This window comes from Athene cunicularia (assembly GCF_003259725.1).
Source record: "Athene cunicularia isolate RWA chromosome Z unlocalized genomic scaffold, athCun1 chrZ_part1, whole genome shotgun sequence".
NCBI lineage: Eukaryota > Metazoa > Chordata > Aves > Strigiformes > Strigidae > Athene > Athene cunicularia.
The window spans coordinates 4,722,860-4,731,385 of record NW_020799142.1 but is presented as its reverse complement, the minus strand read 5'-3'; the positions used below and the strand labels follow the sequence as shown (position 1 = coordinate 4,731,385).

Here is an 8,526-nt window from a genome sequence, read left to right as displayed (position 1 = left end):
AAAAAAAAAAAAAAAAAGAAGGAAGTCGACATGGTATTTTTAAACTTAAAAATAAGTGAGGTGGAAAATGGTGTTATTGAAAAGATTATTTGTCCCAAACGCATCTTGAAGACCTTCCAGCTCATCTCCAGAGACTGCCTTCACGCCTCATTTTTTGTGCCAACCCTTCCTCCCCCCGCCTCTTACTCTCTCTTCTGAAAGTTGTGGATGAATCTTTAGAGCAAGTGAGAGAGGTTTCCTGGGTGATTTTCTGCTTCTCCTTGCCCAGGAGTAACCATGCCTGGGGCTCCAAAGGAAAATTCAGATGGCCAAGTCTTATTCCTGTCCATTTTCAATGCGCAAAACCATAAAGGGTTTCAGGCAAGAAACTCCTTTTGCCTGTGATTTGCCTGTAGGGGCGTGCTACGTCTGCACCTTTTCTCACAGTTAAACAGTCTGTTGGTAGCTTGAATCTGATGCCCTCTGCAAGAACATATGGTTCCACAGACAGTTGAGTTAGCACAGTAGTGTGAAATATGCATGTTTATTATAAACAGAGCTGTTGTTTATACATAGACCGTCACATTGCCAAGTCCCATCCTTGATGTTCCTGAAGAAAAGAGGAGCTCTAGCACTTGTGTGACCTTCACAGACTTTCCATAGTGGCAGTCACTGCTTGAGGCTCTCCAACGACCAGGTCTCAGACCTCTGGCTTTCCGTGTTTTCATTTTGCATTTCTTTACCTCCGTACCAGGGTTTAAGATTACAGTCTGTTTGTAATTTATTGATGTTATCCAGCAGCTTGGAGGTATTCTTCTGCGATAATTAAGCCGCTTTCTCAAGTGACATACATCATGCCAGCAAAAGGACTCTTCTGCATGGTAAATTGTGTGTGCTTAGGGGCAGGGTATGACTGCTGAGAGGTCCCAGCACTCCAGTTTTCCCTTTCCTGTTCTTCCACATAAGTAAGCTTTTGCAGCAAAGCCTGAGAGCATTAACATGCTCTGGGTTACCTACATCAGGCTTTCACTGAACAAAGAAATATTAGAGAAATAGGACATAATAACAATACTTTACACTTGCACACTCACCTCTCGCTGCGTGAGGTCCCAACACGTATGATACATCAGCTTATAGATCTTGGGCACATGACCTCTTTTGGCACTCATGCTGTTTTTACACTTAGCTTTGCAGCCTCTATCAGGCCTCCCAAACAGGGCAAATCATTATATATTGCTTTTCCCTGGGGGAATGTCACTTTGAAAACCTGTTATCTCTCTTATGTTCTGTACTAATTATTCCCATGACTCTGTTTCACACACACACACAACTTGCTTGTTGTACCTGGAACAGAAAGATGCATGTATCAATTTTAGCCCCAATAAGACAGTTCTTGTATAATCCATATATCCACAACATCTGTTTAGGCTCACTGCAGTACTGTGTGAGGTATTCTGGGCCTCCAAGGCACCTGTCACAAACATCACAGCAGCATCAGAGCACTCCAAAATGCGCCCGTGAGACAGATTAACAAATAACTACATTTTGTAGCAGAGACACTGAGGTAGAAGAAGATTGTATGGCCTTCTTTCAGAACTCTGAAAGTTCAGTTCAAATCATAGCAAGGACAGACCCTCAACAGTCAGAGTGACAAAATATTCCAGAAATGGTTTCAGGCTTCTTTTTTTTCCTTTCTCCGCTGTCTGTTAAGTTTCCTTTAGCTGTAGTCAAACACATGAACACCCCTACAGTTATTCTCCCTCACTCCATTCAAGATTGTTTTACTTGCATAGATGTGTTTTCTTCATTGGAACGTATCTGCTGCTCTTGTAGTATTAACTTCAAAGAAGTTTTAGATGCTGTAAAGAAATATTTCTGTCTGATGAGGTAACTGATAGTAATACTTCTCATCCATTTTGTAGAACCATTTTTGGGTATTTTCCTGTAAGTTGAATAAAATCAACACGCCGATATAAACCAGTGTGAACTTCAGAGAGATGCTGCAACACTGACACTGTTGATTCCAATGAAATAAGGATCTTGACATGCTCCACTTTTTAATCAAACTCCTAGCCCTCTCTGTTTTTCCCCTCACTTGTTAGCTTTGTTTGACCATCTATTCCTACCCTCTGCATGGTTTGCAGAAACTGACAGTTTGTGATTCATAAGGAAGAAGTTTAAAACCATTTCTCCAGAAAAAGCATTTAGAGAAATAGATACTACTAAAAACAAGCCCTAAACCTGAGGTAGGAACATGAGAAAAACATATAAATAATTTTAAGAGCATTTCAAATTCTGCATGCTCTCCACCTGGACACTGCAGGTGACACTGATTTCCATGCCTCCCTTCTGTCTGGCTTCATGTAGTGACTGATGTACAATTCTCTCATGGCAGCATTTCAGCTTTTCTCCAGGTGCAAGTAAGGGATAGAGCTACACAGGAGTACAAAAAATTAATCACATGAGGAACTGGAGAGAGGAAGTACAACAAAGTTTACTAGTGACTGCAGGCTAGCATGTTGCTCTGGGCTGCCTGATTTAGCTGAACTGGAGATCTGCTCCTCCTCTTTCAGAAGATAGGGCTTTGTATATTTCTTATGTGTAGGAAAGTGCTTGGTTAGGGTTTGGGTCCCTATGAGGAGAGCAGTCATTTATTTTAACAGCAAATTTCTTCCATTTACAGAGTACCCAGAAGTGTGCCAGATTATGTATATATTGTGAGAGGTATTTGCATAAAAAGGTGACGGGTTGAAAGAGCATGCAAAGACATTTTGGAGTTCAATTTCAGGTAACAGATTAAGTTAGATACTGCAGAGGAGCCTGAGTCTAGCAGCTAAGAGTCAGAGTCCAGTTTGCCTCTCTTGGCAGTTTTTAATCTGAGTCAGCTGCGTTAGTCAACCTGTGTGACAAAGGTGTGTCTCCACAGTTTAGACGTGTCCTCACAGCTCCAGCAGTGCGTTATCTGAAGCACCTACAAGATCATGGGATGTGACATGGCAAAGGTGAGCTGCCAGTCTTGTCCCCGGTGACAGAGGTAACTACAATCCGAAGTAAAGAACAGAAGGCAGCAGGACAGACTAGCAATTCCCCAAGTGCTACATGTGTGTAGTTCATATATTTTGTGCAGTATCTTTACGGTGTCAGAAACTGACTCTGTGGCTGGGCTTCCTGTAAATTTATGTTTTTTGAAATGTAAACCTTCTATATTCTAAATGCTTTTTAAAAATAACCATTACGTTTCCCTTCTGCTAAACAGTAATGATTTGCTTACAGGTATGATTCCTATTTTAGAGTCGGAGGATATTTTGATTTGAATGTCATGTATTTTTGGGACGCTTTTTCATTATAATTCTTTCATTTGCTTGGCAAGTGATTACAATGCGTGGAGGGAAACAGCAGAATCCTCTGTGTGGACTATTGTCTCTAGCTGCTCTTTGGATCCCTTGCAACTGCTGGGATAGTGACAAGTGACATAGAAAACGCTGAGGTGCTTAATGCCTTCTTTGCCTCAGTCTTTAATAACAAGACTAGTTGTACTGAGGGAATCCAGCCTCCTCAGCCAGAAGACAGAGACTGGAAGAACGACCCCCACCCAATCCAGGAGGAGACAGTCAGTGACCTGCTGCATCACACAGACACACACAAGTCTATGGGACCAGATGGGATACACCCGAAGGTGCTGAAGGAGCTGGCTGGGGTGCTCGCCAGGCCGCTTTCCATCATTTACCAGCAGTCCTGGCTGATCGGGGAGGTCCTGACAGATTGGAGATTGGCCAATGTGATGCCCATATATAAGGAGGGTCGGAAGGATGGTCTGGGAAATTACAGGTCTGTCAGCTTGACTTCGGTGCCCGGGAAGCTGGTGGAGCAGCTCATCCTAAACACCATCACACAACACATGTGGGACAACCAGATGCTCAGGCCCAGTCAGCAAGGGTTTATGAAAGGCAGGTCCTGCTTGACAAACCTGATCTCCGTTTATGACAGGGTGACCTGCTTATTGGATGAGGGAAAGGCTGTGGATGTTGTCTACCCTGACTTTAGCAAGGCCTTTGATACCGTTTCCCACAGCATTCTCCTGGCAAAACTGGCTGCTTGTGGCTTGGATGGGCACACACTTCGCTGGGTAAAAAAATGACTGGATGGCTGGGCCCAAAAAGTTGTGGTGAACGGAGTTAAATCCAGTTGGCGGCCGGTCACGAGTGGTGTCCCCCAGGGCTCTGTTTTGGGGCCACTCCTGTTTAACATCTTTATTGATGATCTAGACGAGGGGATCGAGTGCACCCTCAGTCAGTTTGCAGATGACCCCGAGTTGGGTGGGAGTGTTGATCTGCTCGAGGGTAGGGAGGCTCTGCAGAGAGACCTGGACAGGCTGGAGCCATGCGCTGAGGCCAACTGCAGGAGTTTCCATAAGGCCAAATGCCGGGGGCTGCCCTTGGGCCACAACAACCCCCAGCAGCGCTACAGGCTTGGGGAGGAGTGGCTGGAGAGCTGCCAGTCAGAGAAGGACCTGGGGGTGTGGATTGACAGCCGGCTGAACAGGAGCCAGCAGTGTGCCCAGGTGGCCAAGAAGGCCAATGGCATCCTGGCTTGTGTCAGCAATAGCGTGGCCAGCAGGGACAGGGAAGGGATCTGACCCCTGCACTCGGCACTGGTGAGGCCGCACCTCGATGCCTGTGTTCAGTTTTGGGCCCCTCACTACAAAAAGGACATTGAATGACTCGAGCGTGTCCAGAGAAGGGCAACGAAGCTGGTGCAGGGTCTGGAGCGAAGCTGGTGCAGGGTCTGGAGCACAGGTCGTACAAGGAGCGGCTGAGGGAACTGGGGGTGTTTAGTGTGGAGAAGAGGAGGCTGAGGGGAGACCTCATCGCCCTCTACAGCTCCCTGAAAGGAGGGTGCAGAGAGCTGGGGATGAGTCTCTTTAACCAAGTAACAAGCGATAGGAGAAGAGGGAATGGCCTCAAGTTGCACCCGGGAAGGTTTAGACTGGATATTAGGCAGCATTTCTTTCCAGAAGGGGTTGTTAGGTGTTGGAATGGGCTGCCCAGGGCAGTGGTAGAGTCCCCATCCCTGAAGGTGTTTAAGAGTCGGGCTGACATAGCGCTGAGGGATATGGTGTAGTTGAGAACTGTTAGGTCAATGGTTGGACTAGATGATCTTCAGGGTCTTTTCCAACCTAGATGATTCTGTGATTCTCTGTTGCTTTCCAGGTGTCCTGGACGTGAAGTGTCTTGTACACGTGGTAGTAAGTAAAAAAGTTACTGATCCAATTTAGCACACTTTGAGATGTGCTAGCTACAAAGCTTACCAAAAACTGTTTGCAATCCCAATATTCTGGTAGTTCATTGAGCAGAGGCTTTATTGGCTCAGTGCTCTTTGCACAGCAGGGGCTCACATGACCTTCCAAACTTGTCTGGTCCAGCTGATCAGATGAGATGTTAGGAAACCATCCAACCTTGAGGGTTATAGGCTTGTAGCACATCTCTGCAGAGGACACAAACAACAAGAATCGTAGTATTAGGGATCGATATTTTTGTTTTATGATAAGAAGTCCTCAAATCATTGTTATTTTAATTTTGAAACACCCAAGGTCTATAGGCCCTTGCCGGCTTTTCAAGGTGACACAGCTGAAGGGTAACCATCAACAAGACAAAGATGGGCCTGTATTCCTGAGTCAAAACAGGCAAACTTCTCTCAGGCAGCATAAATTCCTGCCTTATTGCTGAAGAAACAATATATCCTTCAGCCTGCAAGACTGAGAAAATCTTGGGGAAAACAGGCACCTTCAAAGATTGCACTTTACAGGGCTAAGTAGAGAAGCAAATTGTACCACTGACAATTCACACAGAGCAGGATCTGGGCTAAAACCCCACTGCATCCATCCTGGCAGAAAACATTTCCACTCCACAGGGCGAAAAGTGTCTCCTTGGTAGCTTGGTCCCCATGTCCCATTAGCTAAGGAACAAATCTCAGTCTTCATCCTGCGTATCTCCACTGTGGATGCATTTCCTCTGCTCTGACGCAAGCCTGGTAGCCACAGTTCAGTCAGAAGAATGCAGACCAGTGGGAAATTGGCTCAGGCTTGAGCCATGGTTGCAAGAGTACCATGAAAAACAATGCCTTGGAAAGCTTTGGTCTGAGGACCTGACTACTGAAGGCAGGGACAGTGTTGCCAGAACCTCCCAAGCGCTTTGGCACAGGGCTGTGTTGCTTCATGCAGTAGAACCCCAACCGCACTGTATAAGAATTGTAGGAATTTTATGGCTTGTTGAAAACCATGTTCTTCTTTGAACTGCACTGATAGTTAATGCAAATGAGTGCTTGGGAGATTGCTGCGTACCAGTTATTAAATTAACAAGTGCATTTAACCTGAAGTAGAAGGGAAAATAGGGTGACAACACACACACACACTCCAGTTTCTGACTTGTGCTGCTGTCTTGGGAATGCAAGGTGTGCCAGCAATCTCTGGTCAGACCCTGCCTGCTGAGTGGGCAAGAGAAAATTATGAAGGGTGTATTAAACTATCTGGACACTTTCCAGGTATTATTTCATGTAAAAGAAGTCCCTCATTAGCAGAACAGCTGTCCAATCAGTGCATGTATGTGGCTGGAAACAAAGCGGGACGGTAGGTCTGACTTCTGCGGCTGCACTGGTTTTTCTAATCTCTTCTGCAGAGGCTAATGACAAGTCTCTTCTGACAGCAGTTTGCACTCTTATCTTTTTAATGTACCAGTGATTCCTAACTGTTATTTTTTACTCCCAGTACATTAGAGCTAAGGTGAATTTTGGCACTGGAAATGCAGTAATCCTAGGTTGGGGCAGAATCAAAAAGCTAGCAAAAAGGTATGAGTGCAGAAGGGGGAATTTTGCAGTTTGGAAACCTTTGAGGACCTTTTCATTCATATATCATCTTAATGTAGTGGAGGAGAAGGGGGGTAATTAAAATCCTGCTTTGAAGTACCCTGAAGCCAGAGCGAACACACACACACACAAAAAAGTTAGTACCTTAGTGATCTTTTAAGGGATTCATCAAAGAGTCACTCACAAGTCCTGGCAGTAACTGTGGCACTGTGGTCTACCTGAAGGCTATGGGAGGACAGGAGAAAAATGGTCTAGGTATGTGCACGCTAGCAACACCCACCTCTTCTGGCACCCACACCTCAGGCATGAAGTGAAGAACAGTTTTCCTTTCTGTGCCACCAAAGACAACATTTCTTCATACTGTTTCAAAGGCGGCAGCAGAGCTTAAGGGGCTTTGTTCTGGTCTGTGGCTGATAGTTTATTTGGTCCCAAATCAACCACATCCAGTGTCAGTGATGAGCAGTATGCTAACGTAGGCAAGGGTATCTTAAGAGCTACGTCCGCTAAAGTCTGCCTGTAACATCAGGAAATTTAAGGATAGTAGAGGTGGTTAAAAGCTAATACAGTTACTCAGATACTTGCAAATCATTACTCAAAACATAGTTGGAAGGCTGACAACTCATGTCCCTACCAACCCATTCTCCCTCTCTGCTCAGTTTAGTGACATGTTTCAGTTTGAATACACGTACTGTGCATTACTGGCATTATTAGAATAATTTCAAACAGAGCACTGTATTTTTATGAGGGTTTCTAGAGTTAATGTGAAATAACATCTTTACCTGTGTTGTCTAGAAAGTTCTTCTTTGTATTACTGGACATGCAAAAACGTTACCTGTCATCATTATTTTTGAGTGTAATTTTCCATTCAGATTTCATGTCCAGACCACTGAAGCCCAGGTGTTAATAATGACCAAAACCCAAATATGACATTTCAAGCATGTTTGTTTTTTATTGACTCATATGAAGGGTAATTCTGAGGGAAAAAAAAGAACTTCTTGTCCTGATGTTAGTCTTTTAAATAGGCAAGTAGGTCAAATTTAGGGTTTGTCAAACTGACAGCATTTCATCAGTCACATAGGCCAGACTCCATCTGTTTTAATTAACTAAACCACCTTCTGTTGTGTAATGTAAGGACACTGTGTGCTTTCACTCTGAGTTTCCTAACTAGTGGTTTTTCTCCCTTAGCCTAATGCTACGTTCAATACAGACAGCACTGCTTCTGCAACGGTTGCATCTGCACCCTTGCCAAAACCTGGAGAAGCTGGAGATTTAGTAGTTTATTCTGGCTGGTGGTGGAAAGGGTATTTGGTGCACCTTTTCCAATGGAAACGTGCTGGAAGGGGAGGGTAGGCGGTGGAGGTGAGCATAACCACCTCCCCACCTCTTCTTCATCCTAGCTGATACAAAGGCCGCCTGGTGCGTGCCTACTGCACCTGTGAGATGCCCCGGCCCAGGTGTCTTTCCTGTGCCCAGCGTATCGTGATGTTATTCTCCCCCGGAGCAGAGACACACCTGTGTAGCATCTGATAACACGGGAGGTCATCAGCGGCAGGGTTCTGAGTGGGAAAGTACTCGACACTCCCTGCCCGGACGGCATTTCCAGTGTCGCTTGGCGACAATTAGAAAAGAAAAGGAGAAGCCGAGCCTAACCCCCTCGGGAGCGGCGAGGCGCGGCCGGACCCGGAC

At 45.3% G+C, this 8,526-nt stretch overlaps 1 protein-coding gene across 3 annotated transcripts in view; it reads left to right on the top strand.

The window, feature by feature from the left end:
• The window catches only part of TRIM36 (tripartite motif containing 36), a 27,316-nt gene that overhangs the window by 238 nt on the left and 18,552 nt on the right, over positions 1–8,526 (top strand). The gene's annotated exons all lie outside the window — the stretch shown is intronic.